Source organism: Babylonia areolata, chromosome 24, assembly GCF_041734735.1.
Source record: "Babylonia areolata isolate BAREFJ2019XMU chromosome 24, ASM4173473v1, whole genome shotgun sequence".
NCBI classification, from domain to species: domain Eukaryota; kingdom Metazoa; phylum Mollusca; class Gastropoda; order Neogastropoda; family Buccinidae; genus Babylonia; species Babylonia areolata.
In genome coordinates, this window is record NC_134899.1 from 35527400 (window position 1) to 35544899 (window position 17500).

General features: G+C 42.4%; 1 protein-coding gene across 1 annotated transcript in view; it reads left to right on the forward strand.

Annotated features, from left to right (window-relative positions):
* The window catches only part of LOC143298858 (guanylate cyclase soluble subunit beta-1-like), a 261179-nt gene that overhangs the window by 233842 nt on the left and 9837 nt on the right, over nt 1-17500 (forward strand). The gene's annotated exons all lie outside the window — the stretch shown is intronic.

A 17500-nucleotide genomic window follows, 5' to 3' on the forward strand; every position in this document is an offset into this window, starting at 1 on the left:
TATAATAATAACAATAATAATAATAATGGTATTTATATAGCGCTGAATCTTGTTCAGAGACAAATCAAAGCGCATTTGCACCAGTCATTCACACGCAACCAATCGAAATAGATGGCTGTAACTGAGACATCTGGCAAATTTGCATTTCCTTGTCCATAAACTTCATCATTAAATTAATATGGAACATTATGAATAATTTGAAATAAAATGAAATGTATTGAAAGAATAAAACATGAAAAAATGAAAATAAGATAAATCAAAATGAAATAAGATAGAATAAGATCAAATAAATCTTAAAACGTAGAAGGGAGATAATCCACGATAATGGCTGAACGCATTCACGCCCTTCGTCCATCACTTTCCCCACACCTGACAACAGTCATTTCCCATCCTCAGAATGACTACTAGGCCTGATGCAGACAAGCATGAACGTTGGTACTTACCAGGACAATTTTACGCCGGCTCCGGAACCGTAGAGAATAATTCGGTACAGACTGAGACGACCATTATAGCATCTGTCTGGACTGCTGACAGTTGACGTGCAGTCATGGGAAATACAGAACTGGTAATCTGCGTGATCAGTCTACTGAGACGAACGGAGGAGACGGCGATACTGACCCATGCAGACACCATTTCACGCGAAGAACGCATACGCATAAGCACGCACGCACGCACGCACGCACGCACGCAGGTATACACAGATAGACAATTACACGGCCAAATACGCACGCGTAGCTTGGAGCATGTGTGCGCCACGTACACTGACAGAGCCACACCCAGACAGACATAGAGACATACAGGCACAGACATAGAGACTGACACACAGACACAGACACACTCAGACACAGACACAGACACAGACACACACACACACACACACACACACACACACACACACACACACACACACACACACACACACACAACTCCGCTCACAGTAACACAAAGGGAAATGAAAAGACACAGGGAGGGAGAACGACACAGAGACAGAGAGAAATACCGACGCTTTATCCTATTGTGAGCTTTTATGAAAAGAATTCAATCATTGTGATCATAATCGTAGCAAGCAGCAGCAGCAGCAGAAGAAGAAGAAATAAAAATTAGACGTGTGTGGTTTCATCAAAAGTTTTGACAGAACGAATTCAGCTCAGCTACTGTCTGTTCAGCTCCAGCTCAACAATTCATCGGCATCACAACAAGACAAAAATAAAGTGCACATTGGTGCAAAGGGTTTGCTTTCCATGGTAATTTTCCTCTGGCATGTGAATTGCAGGGATTCACTTAAGGGTGAGAGCGCTCGACTTTGAAAATCAGGAATATCATCTGCATAACTGGTAAATACGTTGCCACCATAACAGCAGAGGAGGCAACTGTTGTCAGTCCCAACTATCTGGGATAGTGAATTTGATTGTTGTGGAGAGTGTCTTGCCCAAGTTACATCCCCACACTCTCGGCTGATGGTTTTAGGACAGTCGGCGTTGTGATGGTTCCCAAAGGCCACCTAGCCCCCCAAGGCTGCAGCACTAAGAGCCATTGCAATCTTGCCTCCTAGCTTGACAGTCATAGACCTTTACAAAAGACTAAGCTGTAAATGACCTCCCCGGTTATTGTAAGGGGAACCTTTGATCATACAGCTCTCACTTTGCTGTTGGCCCAAATGTAAGCTCATGTCAATCTGTGAGCGTTGCCAATAAAAATGGAAAGAAAGACAGATAACAAGAAAGACAAAAAGAGAAAAGAGATGAAGGAATGAACGATGGAGTAAAGAACGAAGGGAATAAGAACAAACATTAAAAAGGAAAGAAAGTACAGATTGGTATCATTGTGGGGAAGGAAAAAAAAGGAAAATTACCATCAGAAAAGGAAAGAGCGGGCGAAAGAAAGATGGGCAGAGAGCGATTATGCACACATGCATGCCATGCGTGCATCAATGATAACGTGAGCTTTTCAGTTTGAACAGGTAGAAATTTTCAAGTGTCAAAATGTACACGGACAGAAAGAGACAAAAGTCAAACAAAGAAAACACGAGATGCACGGAGGAGAGACAGACCAAGGAACAAAGCAAGCCGGTCTTTCAAACGATGTCTCAGAGTGCACAACAAGAACATGAACTCATCTCACAAAGTTGGCTGAGCGTGAATAACCATAGCTCGCCCACTGGGCCACTCACTCACGCTTCTTGCCTGTGTGCGTATAAACAGCGTCTAGTCGCTGGCGTCTGCGTGAAGCACCCCACCCTTTAGTGTACCTCTCCCCGCCTCTCCCAACTTGTCTCAGCAGGATCCTGAAGTTCCACAGCATTCCAGACACTTTCAACACCTTCCACCGCTCTGCCAAGCCCAAGCCGCGTTTACCCATTGCATTATGCATCATACACATGGGTTATAAAACAGATAGGGGATGATGAAAAGTGCGGGGGTATTTTTATCGCATCGCGTCTCCTCTTTCTAATCATCCGTGTGATATTTGCCGGCACTATTTCCTTCACCTTGCCAGTCGTTTTCTCTGGCTGCGCTTAAAAAAAAAAAGAAAAAAAAAAGAAAAAAAATCTGATAGACCCTGGGGAAGTTTTGATACAGGTGAAACATGATCGTTTCAGGTTGTCTAGTTTAAGTCATGTTTATTTTATTTTATTTTATTTTCTAGAACTTTTTTTTCGCAGGGAAATAATATTCAAGTACCGTACCTTAACACGTATACGCAAGAAGAATGACAAGAGAAGATACGGCAATGAAAAACAGGAATGAGAAATGATAAGAGATCTACCCCCGCTCTCGAGTGACAAATTAAACTGACAAAAAACATAGTTACTTAAAAAAAGCAACAAAAAACAAGCCAGCTAAGACAGTGTAGTATACCTTCCAGTTGAAACGTCGAAAGAGAGAGAGAGAGGGGGGATAATGGGAGAAAGAAAGGAAGGAATAGAAAGAGAGGGGGGAGGGAGCGTGGGAGAAAGGAAGGGAAGAAGGAAGTAATAGAGAGGGAGAAAGAGAAGAGGAAGGGAGACAGTAGAAAAGTTTTCTAGATTGTTTCACGTGATTTCACTCCTGTCTTATCGCAAGCCAATCTCTGCTCGATTTAGTCAGCATGGGGTGAATCATCGGTATGCAGTGCTGTGATAAAAGGTATGAATTCACCATGCTTGTTGAAGGGCACATTCTGCAAGGATGTCCGTAAGCAGTAGCGTTGGCTTCTTCACTCCACTCCACGGACGAGTATTATATAAAGCAGATTCCACTGTTTCTGCGCTGTTCCAGAGACTTCAACATCATTTCTGCTGTACTGGCAGACTGCTGCGTTTTGTCAGAGCGCTGCACAAAGGGATAACCAAAACTTGCAGCGAGGACATTTATTTGAGGGAGACTGCCGCCAGTGCTTTGCAGCTGCTCGAGATTTGCGACACAGACTGGTTGCGTTTGAGAAAGAAGATGGCAGAATGGTTAATACGTTTATCTGCGAATACGGCGTCCGTGAGGGTCGAATCCCGCCCGCTCTCGCCCTTCCTCACACGTTTGACTGGAAAATTAAACTGAGCGTCTAGCCATTCAGATGAGGGATGAACCGTGGTCCCGTGTGCACTACTGACGCACTTGGCGCACTGAAAAAGAACCCTTGGTGATATAAGTGTTGTTGTCCTCTGGCAACATTCTGCTGAAGAAATCATCTCTGCTAGGAAGGCGCGCGCGCACGCACGCACGCACACACACACACACACACACACACACGCGCGCACGCACGCACGCACGCACGCACGCGCGCACGCACGCACACACACACGTACACACACACACACACACACACACACACACGCGCGCGCACACTCACACACACACACACACACACACACACACACACACACACACACACACACACAGAGAGAGAGAGAGGGAGAGAGAGAGAGAGAGAGAGAGAGAGAGAGAGAGAGAGAGAGAGAGAGAGAGAGAGAGAGAGAGAGAGAGAGAGATTATATTTTCTTCTTCTTCTTCTCTTTCTGCTTCTTTTTTATGCTGTTGCTCAGACCAAAAATCACTTGGACAATCTTGGCAAATCCATCCATCAAGTGTTAGAGGGTTTCTGGCTTGCATGAGGCATGTACAACAGCATCAGCGGGCAGGAAACTATCTGATGAGTTGGCGGCTGACATGAGTGTGTGGATGAGTCAGGTGGAAATTTAAAAAGGTTTCTCAGAAAAAAAAACAACAACAAAAAACCATAGCATATAATCACAAAAAAGTCACGTACACTCGTGTTTGTTGGGGAGTGGGGTGTGTGGGGGGTGAGGAGGGGTTAAGGAGTGATGCGGGTACGTGCGGGAGCGTGTGTCTACAAAGTAAATCTAATGTTGGCATTTTTTTTGCAGCCGTTAGTAATAAAAGAACCAAACAGGATGTTGCAGACTTTATGATAAGGCTGAACATAATCATATTATCTATAATCATTTCACCATTTTGATAATTGGGAATAATTGTATATTTTCACAGAACCAGTCCTCTTTTCCTTCTTTGTTCGTCCACGTACACTCGTATGTACACGAATGGGCTTTTACGTGTGTGACCGTTAGTTTGGCCGCCATGCAGACAGCCATACTCCGTTTTCAGGGGTGTGCATGCTGGGTATGTTCTTGTTTCGACAACCCACCGAACGCTGACATGGATTACACGATCTTTAACGTGCGTATTTGATCTTATGCTTGCGTAGACACACGAAGGGGGTTCAGGCACAATAGGTCTGCACATGTGTTGACCTGGGAGATCGGAAAAATCACCACCCTTTACCCACCAGGCGCAGTTACCGAGATTCGAACCCATGACCTTCAGATTGAAAGTCCAACGCTTTAACCACTCGGCTATTGCGCTCATCACCAGAGCCAGTCATAAACTGAACACGTTATTTATCACTATGGATATTGAGACGGAGAGAGACAGAGAGACAAAGAGACAGAGTTGAGGGATGAATGTGAGGTCGAGCGAGAGAGGGAATGAGAAAGAAAGAATCACACACACACAAACACACACACACACACACACACACACACACACACACACACACACACACACACACACACACACACACACACACACACACACACACACACACACACACACACACACACACACACACACACACAAGCCGCAAGACAGACATGACATGAATACAGAGACAAAAACTCCATTATCGCACAAAAAGGATATTCAAATTTCTTTCCGCATTTAGACATTATACACCTCTTCACCAGAAAAAAAAAAAAGAAGAAAAAAAAAAGTCTGCACAGAATGTTTCTTCTCTCCTTAGTTTTACCTCCAACGTGTTGTTACCTGACACAATGTACAAAGGAAGCAGCGCACCAACTTGGACACACTGGGGCAAATGGAAGTCTACCATAGAAATGGACTTATCTCCCCGTGAACTTTACGACGTCATTAAAGGGGGAATACCTTGGCGTTATGTTCAAACAACCAGAACGCCAAAAGTTTGGCTTGGGCCTGTCGAAAAAAAAAAGAAGGTGTGTGTGTGTGTGTGTGTGTGTGTGTGTGTGTGTGTGTGTGTGTGTGTGTCTGTCTGTCTGTCTGTCTGTCTGTCTGTCTGTCTGTGTGCCTCTCTGTGTGTGTCTGTCTCTGTCTGCGTCTGTGTGTGCATGTTTGTTTCTTTATGAGTGCATGTTTGTTTTGTCAATGTGTACATGTGTCTTTGTTTATGTACGGTGTGTGTCTGTGTCTATGCGAATGTGTGGCTGGAAGAGAAACACAAACAAAGAGACAAAGAGACAGTGAGCGGCAGACAGACAGGCGGTAACAGACACATAAAGAGAAATAAAGAGAGACACAGAGAGAGAGACAGAGACAGAGACACAGAGAGAGACGGGCAAACTCGGAGTGTACAACCATCGCACAGCCTACAACCCAGCTCGAATGGAAGCCTACTGTCTACTGGAATCATCTCCTTTGAATTTTACTACGTCATTAACACAGAACAACCCTACCTTCTGTTCCGACTCGAAGACAAAAGCTTTGCCAACTTGGGTTTTGTTTAAAAAAAAAGAAATCAGAAAAAAATATAGAGTCTTCTTTTTTTTTATGGGAGGAAGGGGAAGAAGGGTTTTGCGGGTGGCAGTGGGGTGGTGGTGGGGGGGAAGGGGGACAAGGGGTGGGGGGTGGTGGGGGGGGGTTCGGTTCTATTGTCTTTGTTTGTTTGGAGTTTTTTTTTTTCTTTGCAAACAAGCAAAAGAAAATGTTGGAGAATGGGGAGAGAGGCAGGTGGAGGACTGAGTAAATGCGATGCAGCTCCCTGTGTGTGTGTGTGTGTGTGTGTGTGTGTGTGTGTGTGTGTGTGTGACGTCTTTCTTCCCGAGATACTCTTCACCACATTATAAACTGTTCTACTACTTCTATCGGCCTCTGCTCGTCCCAGTCCACACACACCCACCCCTTTTCTGCACCATCATATGCACTATGTTCTCTCTCACACTGTCCCTGTCGTTACGCCCAAACCTCTTCGTATTCTTTCTCCAGGACACAATCCCCTGAAACTGAATCCCCTTGATGGCAGGGCTGGCATTCAGTCGGTGCGGCGTCGTTTATTCATTTATAGTCTATTCATTGGCGCGGCGTCTTTTCCAAGTTGCCATGAAACAGAAAACTACTCCACGCCCTGAAATAACTATCACGGAACAGACCTTCAGTGAATATAAATGTGTTTTTTTCTGTAGCTCTTCTCATGGCTAATTGGTCGTTATATTTCATGTCTGTAGTGTAGACATCCTTAGCAGGTATTGAAAGACGTTCAAGATCGTTCAGCAATAACTAATGAATGCGTTTAGTTTGTAAGATGATATCCGCTTTGGGCAAATCTGGACGACGAAGATATACATACACATAAGCGCATATACAGAAATAAATAGAGAAGTAGGCAGTCACATGGATGAATGAACAAATTTTAGAGAAGTGGAATGCAAGCACATATGTAGTATCAGTATCAGTAGCTCAAGGAGGCGTCACTGCGTTCGGTCAAATCCATATACGCTACACCACATCTGCCAAGCAGATGCCTGACCAGCAGCGTAACCCAACACGCTTAGTCAGGCCTTGAGAAAAAAAAAAAAAAAAAAAAAATAAATAAATAAAAATGAAATATAAAATAAAAATAAGAATGAATGACAATAAAATACATTTTAAAAAAGTAAAAAATAAAAATAAAATAAAATAACAGAAATGAATAGAGAAACAGACAGTCACAGAGATGAATAGACAGATTTACGAGAAGCGGAAGGCGACGTACAAGTGAAGAAGGAATTTTGTTCTGTATACCTTGACAGTCTTAAAGCCAGTATGTGACCTCTGTAGAAGGAAATCTGGTCAAATCCCTCGCAAACTGTCGTACCTTTTTTTTTTTTTTTTTCTTTTTTTTTCTTTCCTTTCTCTCTTTTTCTTTTTATTAAACAAGTTTCAACTCTTCTTTTTTATTTCTTTGGTGTTTCTTTCTTTCCGGCGCAAGTCACATAGTCTGAATGACCTTTTTGTTTCTTCCTTGTACGAGAAGATCGATGGTAAAAGTACGTCGTTTCAGCCCATCAGTCAAGAGTTGATGATGAACTGATTCCATGAAACGTGGTGGAACTTTCCCATGCTGTGTCCATGATGTTTATGTCATCTGTGCGTTTGGTAACATGTTCAGTCGAGTTTAATAGACTTGCGTTAGCAGATGGAAGCATGCGAAAAAAAACCTGTCTTCACGGAGAAAGAAAGGGTTTCTAAAGTAAGACTAAAAGGGTCGTTGCTACTTTTCTTCATCTTCTTCTTCTTCTTCTTCTTCTTCTTTTCGTCCTCAGCATTACCACCAAATGAGTTTCCAAGTTCCGTCAACTCCTCTCTCTCTCTCTCTCTCTCTCTCTCTCTCTCTCTCTCTCTCTCTCTCTCTCTCTCTCTCTCTCCCTCTCTCTCTCTCTCTCCTCTCTCTCTCTCTCTCTCTCTCCCTCTCTCTCTCTCTCTCTCTCTCTCTCTCTCTCTCTCTCTCTCTCTCTCTCTCTGTTATCCTTTCGGATTCATCCTCATCGCCAATTTGTCATGGTTTTACCTTGCATCAGTTTGTTCGGTATCCAGTCTGTACGTTGTTGTTGTTGTTGTTGTTGTTGTTGTTTTCCTTCATGTCTCGTCTGCTCCCTGTTTTGCCCTCATCCGATTAGGAATCTTCATACAGTTCCAGATTGACCAATTTGATGATAGCTACATAATTAACCTCTCTCTCTCTCTCTCTCTCTCTCTCTCTCTCTCTCTCTCTCTCTCTCTGTCTGTCTGTCTGTCTGTCTGTCTCTGTCTCCCGCTCTCTCTCTGTCTCTCTGTCTCTCTCTGTCTCTCTCTCTGTCTCTCTCTCTGTCTCTCTGTCTCTCTCTGTGTCTCTGTCTCTGTCTGTGTCTGTGTCTGTGTCTGTGTCTGTCTCTCTCTCTCTCTCTCTCTCTCTCTCTCTCTCTCTCTCTCTCTCTCTCTCTCTCTCTTCGACAAAAAGGGATGGGCGTGTCTGCGAGTAAGTAAATGTCAGAAGAAAAAAAAAAATGTTGCAGCGTCGTATGAAAGGTTCCTTCTTTTAATGATAAACTAAGAATATTATACAATGTGTATCCTGCACGTGTTGTGTATTAATAAATACAGTTTGTCATCGCGAGAAGTGTAATGTAAATTGCGATCCTGTGTATTTTTCGTGTTTTTTTTTTTTTTTTTTTTTTTAATATTTGTTTGCTATAAAGGGCAATATGGTGTAAAAATGTGTTTTCTTTCATATCTTAGAATTACAGTTTAACCCTCTCACTCTCTCACGCTCTTTCTCTCTCTTTCTCTATATCTCTATCTATCTAGCTAGACAGACAGACAGACAGACATATAGATAAATAGATAGATAGATAGATAGATAGATAGACAGACAGATATATAGATAGATAGATATATAGATAGACAGATACATACATACATCATACATACATACATATGTAGATCATTTTCTTTTGTAGTTTTTCTTCACTGTCTCCTTTTCTCTTTCTATCTCCCTTCTTTTTTTTTTCTTTTTTTTCTTTTCCCCACCCTGAAACCCATCTTCCCTTCTGTTTAACTTTTTTTTCCTTCCCATCTTCATTCACACTGTCTCTGTTTTCTGTTATATTTCATTTTTGCCCTCCTCTTCTTTCTCTTTATTTTGTTATCTGTTACTGTTCTCCTTATGATACATCCATTCCACGTCTCCTGACTAACATCTTATTTTCTTTTTCCTATTTCCACTGGTTTTCCTAGTGATATGATACACGATTCACCTAGAAGGAATAACAAAGAGATACATTATTAAGAATTTCACAAGACTCGAGTCAGACACTAACACTCGTAAGCATGCACGCGCGCGCGCACGCGCGCGCGCGCGCACACACACACACACACACACACACACACACATACACACACACACACACACACACACACACACACACACACACACATTGACACACACACGCATACGCGCGTGCGTATATCATTTAGTTTTGAGTGGTAATTAAACTACACCTCCTCTTCATAATTATAGCTTTATCGGAGCTGTGTGAAAGCAGATCTCGTACATCATACTGATACTGTGTCGTTTAAAACCCCATTGCAGAACTGATTTAAAGGCCCGGTGGTATTACCCCAGCCACAGACTGCAGAGATAAAAGACACAGACATGGCCAAGTTCTGGCGAGTTTCCGAAACATGTGACTGGCTGCGGGCAGAAGAAAGACCCTGTACTTTGAAGCTTACAAGAGCTATTTATTCAGATACTGCCTGTCTCTTTGTCTGCATCTCTCTCTCTCTCTCTCTCTCTCTCTCTCTCTCTCTCACACACACACACACATACACACACACTCTCTCTCTCTCTATATATATATATATACTCTCTCTATGTCTCTTTGTCTCTCTTTTCTCTCTGTCTCTCTCTGTATGCACACACACACACACACACATATGTATATATATATATATATATATATATATATAGATATATATATATATATATATATGTCTCTCTCTCTCTCTGTTGTGTGTTCCACTCTCATTCTCTGACTTGCCATGCCAACCCATCCGAAGGTCCTCACAGAAACAACACCATCTTTCAGAGAAACAAGGGGTGACGCAAGTAAAAAAAAAAGACAAAAAAAAAAACTGGCCTCAGACAGGTGTGGTTGGAAGAGGAGTTAGAAAGTTGTGAGAGGAAGGTATATAGACAGGAGGAGGAGAGAAGAGGGTATAATCATAAGAAGGGGAGATGCTGTCTAACGACGGTAGAAAATGGGTGTGGGAGTGGTGGGGGGAGAAGTCTTTCTTGTCGTCGTCTGTACTGACTTCATTAATGAAAACAGGTTGTCGACGCTGGGGGGGGATCTCCTTTGATGTCAGATGTTCGTTCGGGTGAACAGAGAGACTGGACGAGGGAGAACAGGGAGAGGAGAATCCCCCCCCCCCCCCCCAAACTAAGGATGAAAGACGAAGGTGGGGGTTGACAGGGAGAGGGTGAGGGATGGTGTGGTGGCATGTATCTTCTGTTGTCTTGTGTGTGTGTGCGCGCGCGCGTGCGTTTGCTGGATAAACGAATGGTTGAAATCGTGTGGGTAACCTGTGTGCCAGGGGAAAGAAGGGGGGGGGGCAATAAGGAAGACACGCCCATTCTCATACACATATATTATGTGTGTGGGATGTCTGTGGCTATGTGACGCACGCGCTCGGTGTGTCAGTGGCACATGATTATGAGTTCGCTAACGCAAGCAGACAGACAGACAGACACACCATCTTTAGGCAGACGCTGTGGCCATGGGTAGAGAAGAGAACAGTGGGGTGAGGAGAGGCATTGAACTGTTCATATTAGAATTGGTTTGTTTGTTCCAGGTATTGAACACACGACTGAAAAACGATGTAAAATAGAATAAAGCTTTAAAAAGAAAAGGAATAAATAATTATATAATAAATAAATAATATATGATAATAAATAAATAAATAAAATAAAAAATAATAAATAGACACATATATAAAGAGATAAATAATAAATGAACGAATAAAAAATAAAAAAAATAAAGAAGAGGAAGGGAAGCAATTTCCGTTAAAGATTGTACACATTTACTTCCCTTTACAATCACTTTGGTACTGGATATGTATTCTTATTTTGTGCCAGTGTCAGGGACCAAACTCTAAGCGCTTTACAAACACGGGGTCTTCAGTGTCTCCAGTTTTAGAGTTATGCGTGCGTGAGAATGACTGCTACGAAAGCGCTTTGATTTGTCAATGCACAAGATTCAGCGCTATATAAATACCATTATTATTATTATTATTATTATTATTATTGTGCAACACGCTGCCTACCTGGGCAGTGCTGACTAACAGCTACCATTGGACGCTCATCATTCGTTTCCTGTTCCATTCAGTCGTGTTTCAGTCACACATACGCACACACATACTCACATTCATGCATGTATCATTTTGCGTGTATGACCGTTTTTTTTTGTTTATTCATCCCGCCAATTAGGCAGCCATAATCAGTTTTCAGCCATAATCAGCCACGACCCACCAAACACTGGCATGAATTATAGTATCTTTAACGTGCGTATTTCGATCTTGTGCGTGCGTGAACACACGAAGGCGGTTCAGGCGCTAGCAGGTCTGTACATATATTGGCCTGGCAGATCGGAAAAAAAAGAAAAAAAAAAAGAAACATCCACCATTTACCACCAGGTGCGGGGCGTGTGTGTGTGTGTGTGGAGGGAGGGAGGGAGGGAGGGGGGGGGATCGAACTCAGGAAACTCGGGCGAGAATCGAACGCTGTGACCATTTGACCACCGCACCTGTCATCTACCTAGACCTGCAATTCATGTCCCATCACCAGAATAACCAGACGCCAGGCAGACAAGCGTGAAGGGCTGGCACTGACCAGTCTAGTTTTCCGGCAGCTTCAGAATTCTAGAGAATGATTTGCTACATACTGAGAAGATCATTATATCTTTTCTGTCTGTACTAGCTAGCCATATGATGAGCTGCCAATGAAAAACGATAACTGCGGTTTGTGTGGTCGGCCATTTGTGACGGATTGGACAGTCGAACATTATTTTTCGTACAATCACACACACACACACACACACACACACGGCCACGAATAAACATAGTATACGCAGACGTATACTTTCGCTTACACTCACAGATAGAGAGAGAGAGAGGGGGGGGGGGGGTGAGGGGGGCGGGCAAGAGAAAGAGAGAGACAGACAGATAGGTAGATAGAGAGAGACAGACAGACAGACAGAAAGAGAGAGAGGGGGAGAGAAAGAGAGAGATAGACAGATAGGTAGGTAGAGAGAGACAGACAGGCAGAGAGAGAGAGTCCTTACCCTGAACTTAGCTCTTGTCATTACCATAATCTTGAGCAAGATCAGGTTCACTAACTGTATATCCGGCTTCCGTTTACCTGTTTCTCCACATAACGACGAGATAGAGTAGTAATTACATAAAAGTACAAGAGCGTGCTTGCCAAGATAATTTTCCGCTTGGTTATCAATTGCAGAGTTTCATTGAAGAAAGCCTGTCACAGGCTGTGAATATTGTAATAATCAGTATCGTCTGGGTGTGGCTGGAAGGTGGCAAGTAATCAACATAAAACGTAATGGAGGAGAATAAGAAAAGGAAGGAAAGAAGAAAATGAGAGCAAAGAAAAGGAAAAGAAGAATTGTTTAATGTCTGAAAATATGAAAGGAGGTGGGAAGAAATGGATAAGAAGAAGAAGAAGAAGAAGAAGAAGAAGAAGAGAGAGAGAGAGAGAGAGAGAGAGAGAGAGAGAGATGTAAAATAAGCACAACTGACCTCTAACAAAAAGAAAAATCCAGTGCACCTCTCTCTCTCTCTCTCTCTCTCTCTCTCTCTCTCTCTCTCTCATCTCTTTCTCTGTCTCTCTCTCTCTCTCTCTCTCATCTCTTTCTCTGTCTCTGTCTCTCTCTCTCATCTCTTTCTCTGTCTCTGTCTCTGTCTCTCTCTCTCTCTCTCTCTCTCTCTCTCTCTCTCTCTCATCTCTTTCTCTGTCTCTCTCTCTCTCGTTATTTCTCTTGACAAAGGCACACAGACTGAGACAGAGAGAAAACTGAGAAACACCACGAGGCATATGGGAGGAGGCTGAAAATAGCTGTGACCTCGAAACGTGCCTCCAAACACTTGATAACGAAACCGTGTGTCTGCCTCACTTGGTAGGCTCAGCTTGAATGATTATTTCCACCGTGTCAGTTTTGATCATGCTCGCCACTGGGTCACTTCTGTCTGCGCGTGCATAATAAACAGCGTCGTTAACACCCCCCCCCACCCTCACCCCCACCCCCTCCACACACACACACACACACACACCCTCTCCCTTTCCCCTCGGCCCCTGTTGTGTCTTAGCAAGACCTTGAACTTCTGCTGCTTTCCACTGAGCGACTTCCAACAAAACTTCTGCGCGCTGCTGAACAGCGTTTTCTCCATGAAAGTTTACTTATCACGCATTACATGTACGTGTATCACAGCTTATGTTGTAAAGGAGATAGGGGGGTGATTAAGGGGTAAGGGGTACACTTGATCTGATCCCGTCTCACCACTTACTGATCAAACCCCACCACACACACACACACACACACACTTCCTGCTGGTCATTATTTCCATCATCTCCATGGCTGTGTTCTCTCATGCAGAAACCGAGATTCGTGTTATGCACTCTAAACTGGCTTGAATTTTTACCCCAACGAAGGACGTACACAGAGGAAAAGAAATCATGAACTCTTCCTACTGGGTTGGCTGTGCAATAATGATAATTTCGCCTTATTTTGATCATGCTCGCCACCGGGCTGTGCATAATAAACAGCGTCGTTACCACCTCCACCCATCCCCCGCCCCACCCCACCCTCTCCCTTTCCGCTCGCCTCTGTTGTGTCTCAGCAAGATCCTGAACTTATGCTGCTTTCCTGGGACTGTCACGGCCAACACCTTCTGCGCGCTGCTGAAGTGCGTTTTCTGTACCAAAGTTTACTCATCATACATTACATGTATGTATATCACAGGCTTATTGTAAAGGAGATAGGGGGTGATGGAGAGGGAGGGGGGGGGGGGTGGGGGGGGGGGGACATTTGATCTGATGGCGTCACTCCACTTCCTAATCACCCTCAGTGCTGTGCCCTATTGCAGGTCATTATTTCCGTCATTTCACCAGCCGTTTTCTCTCATGCATAATCCAGAGCTTGACAGAGCTTGGGGGCGATCATGTTAGAAATGAAGCGTGATTTTTTCAGCTTAACTTTTTTTGTTTGTTATTATTCCTCTTTTTTTGCTATTCTTTCAGATACTGTTTTAGGTTCGTTTTTTTTGTTGTTGTTTTTTCTCCCAAGAAGTTATATAGTGCTTCAAGAAAAAAAAAAATATTTTGTACCTGTGCATGCATACTGCAGAAGAAGCACAAGAAGGAATAGAATACAGAAAGAAGCATAGTGACAGAGAGAAAGAAAGAGAGAGAAGAGAGAGACAGAGACAGGGACAGAGACAGAGATAGTCACACAGAGACATAGACAGAAAGGCACACAGACAGACTGCCACAGAAGATGACCAGACACAGTGACAGAGAGACTAAGCAGAGAAAGAAAATGGAGAGGGGAGGTGCGGGGAGGGTACGAGGGTGGGCGTAAGAGACAGACAGAGTGGACAGGCAAACAGAGAAAAAGTGCAGAGAGCGGCAGGCACTGGCCAGACGAACTCCTTCCCAAGCAGTGCTTGCCACCATTGTGCCCGTGCACTGATTCCCCCAGTTAACGAAACATTTTTTTTTTTTTTACGTCTTCATTATGAACATAATCATGTTTTATTACTTTATTATCGATCGTGACATAATCACGTGGGTTGAATAACCGTGCGTCGGTGCTGAGAAAATTTGATTATGGCATCAAAGAAATAAAGAAGAAATGAGTAAATGAGTAAACAAATGTACAAATAAATGAAAAAAATGAAAAAAATGAATAAACAAAATAACAAAAGAATACATGAAAAAAATGAATAAGCAAACTAACAAAAAAATAATGGATAAATGAATGAATGAAATACATAAATTAATACATAAATGAATAAATAAATCACAGAAACAAGAATAACAACAACAGTCGCAAATAAGAAGAAGAAGAACTGAAAAAAAAACAACTTCCACACTGCAAAACTGCGTATTCCCAGTATCATAGTACTTACCACAAGCTTGTGTTATGTTATGATAGGAATGGGAAGGGAAACATGTGAAGGATGGACATTAGAAAGAACCCTGCGCTCCCTTCCAGCCAGCTGTATTAATATTATTTCCTTCGCTTTACCATTTTGTCTGTGTCCGATTTCAGTTCCTCACAGCCTTGGGGATAAAGTGATATGGGGGTGGGTAGAGATTTGATAGAAAAATAAAGTGATTGTACAAACTAGATCAATTTCAATTAAGCTGGGTTTTTTTTATGTTTCTTTTTGTTTCTTTCTTTTCAGAAAATAAATATTCATGAAACGTTTCTAACTATCAAAAAAAAAAAAAGTTGTCTACAGTTTTCGTCAGGAGGAGGGGGAGGAGCAAGAGGAGGAGAAGGGGAAGAAGAAGAAGAAGAAGAAGAAGAAGAAGAAGAAGAAGAAGAAGACAGAGGCGGAAAGAGTGTGACCCAAGGGGACACTTTGCTTTTGTTTTTTTTTTTGTGCAGCTGCATGTCTACGTGTATCAGGTCATGCCGTGGCTAGAATCTGCTTGATTACCACGAGCTGACCTCATCTGGTTGGCCCGGTGTGACTGATCGGTGCCATGGGTACTGGGAAACGAAAAGGTTAATTAAATTCATGCTGTGAATTATCATGTTCGTCACATGATGCTTTAGCTGGCATGTGCATAATCAGCTCCGTTATCTTTGCGTTAAGGCCATCTCCTTACCCCCTGTAACGTGTATTATCAGGATTCTGAACTTTTTGACAGCATGGCAAGGGCTCCTTAATTAAACACCTTTCGCACTGACAGACTGCGTTTTTCCATTGAGCTCTGTATCGTAGGTTTGTGTCATGAATCCAATAGGAGATTATTATGGGAATGATCATATAATGCAGTGCATTGTGAATAAAGCTTCAGGCGTGCAACAGAACGAACGGGCTGGTCCATATATACACCACTCTACGTCTGCCCAGAAACAAAAACAGCAACAACAAAAGCGCACAATGCAATGCAGTACTTTTTTTTTAATTCATGCGTAAATTAAAACATGTCTTCTTATTGCTCCAGTGTTTGTCTTTTTTTGTTTACAGTCGACACTTACGCGTATTAAGCTAGCTACACGATAAAATTCATGGGATAAGAATGTAAACCACCAAATAGCCCTTCCCCACTCCTTACACAAGCACATACGTACGCACGCACGCACGCACACACACACACACACACACACACACACAAAGCAGCATAACGATTAGTCAAGCATAAGAATCAGAAACATTGACACATATTTGTATTTCTATTGGAAGGCAACATATAATGGAATTGCGAAGAACTCATGTTTCTTTCTGCTTGTTTTATTTGCGATATCATGTTTATTTGCATTTTTGTCTGTGTTTTGTTCTGTTGGGTGTTATTGGTGTTGATGTTATTGTACAAACTAATCTTTTTAATTTTTTTTTTTTTTTTTTTTTTTTTTTTTTTTTCGTTTTAACTGTCGAATAGTTGTTATTTGTGGGAGCAATTGACCGGCGAAAAAACAAAGAAGAGGGTATAAAGCAGACAAAGGAAAAAAGAAACAGTGGTGAGAAAATAAAAAGAAAACGGCAACGGTGGCAAGTGGCTTTGCATTTTTTGATTATTTTTTTGTAACAAGTGAGTCTACGTGTTTTAAGCCGTGTTGTTGCTGTCCGCTGTTTGGTGTGGCGTGTGTGTGGTGTGGGTCCTGGAAACGAACATTAATTTTCTCTGGAATTACATTTGTCATTTGAGCACCATGGCATAAAATAGAAATCCAAGCTTCCTTCCATCTCTTGTTTATCAGATATTGAGCTTTTGATATGGCAGCACTTAAATAAAAAACCTGCATGAAGCCTAATTTATCAACCTGCAGTTTGTTCATGATTAAATGATTATTTGGATTGAGCTTAAACTTTGCATTTGAATATATTCAGCGCCAACAGACGACGGCTGTCATTATACACACTTCGTCTGCAAACAAAACGCAACACTATAGCGAAAGCAATGAATTTTTTTTTTTTTTGCAATTTCATGCGATATTAAAAAGAATTCTCTTAATGCTAGTTTTGTGTTTTTTTGTTTAAATCGACACTAACGCTATTAAACCATTATTCTTTGGAAACAAGAAAACCACCAAAGCCTTCCATGCCTTACACAAACAATACAAGCACGGAGCAGTAATAATCAAAATAAGTTAAAAAACAGATCAGTTCAAGCACAAGAAGTCCCCACAAGTAATTCCCTTGTCAGCTACTACACACAA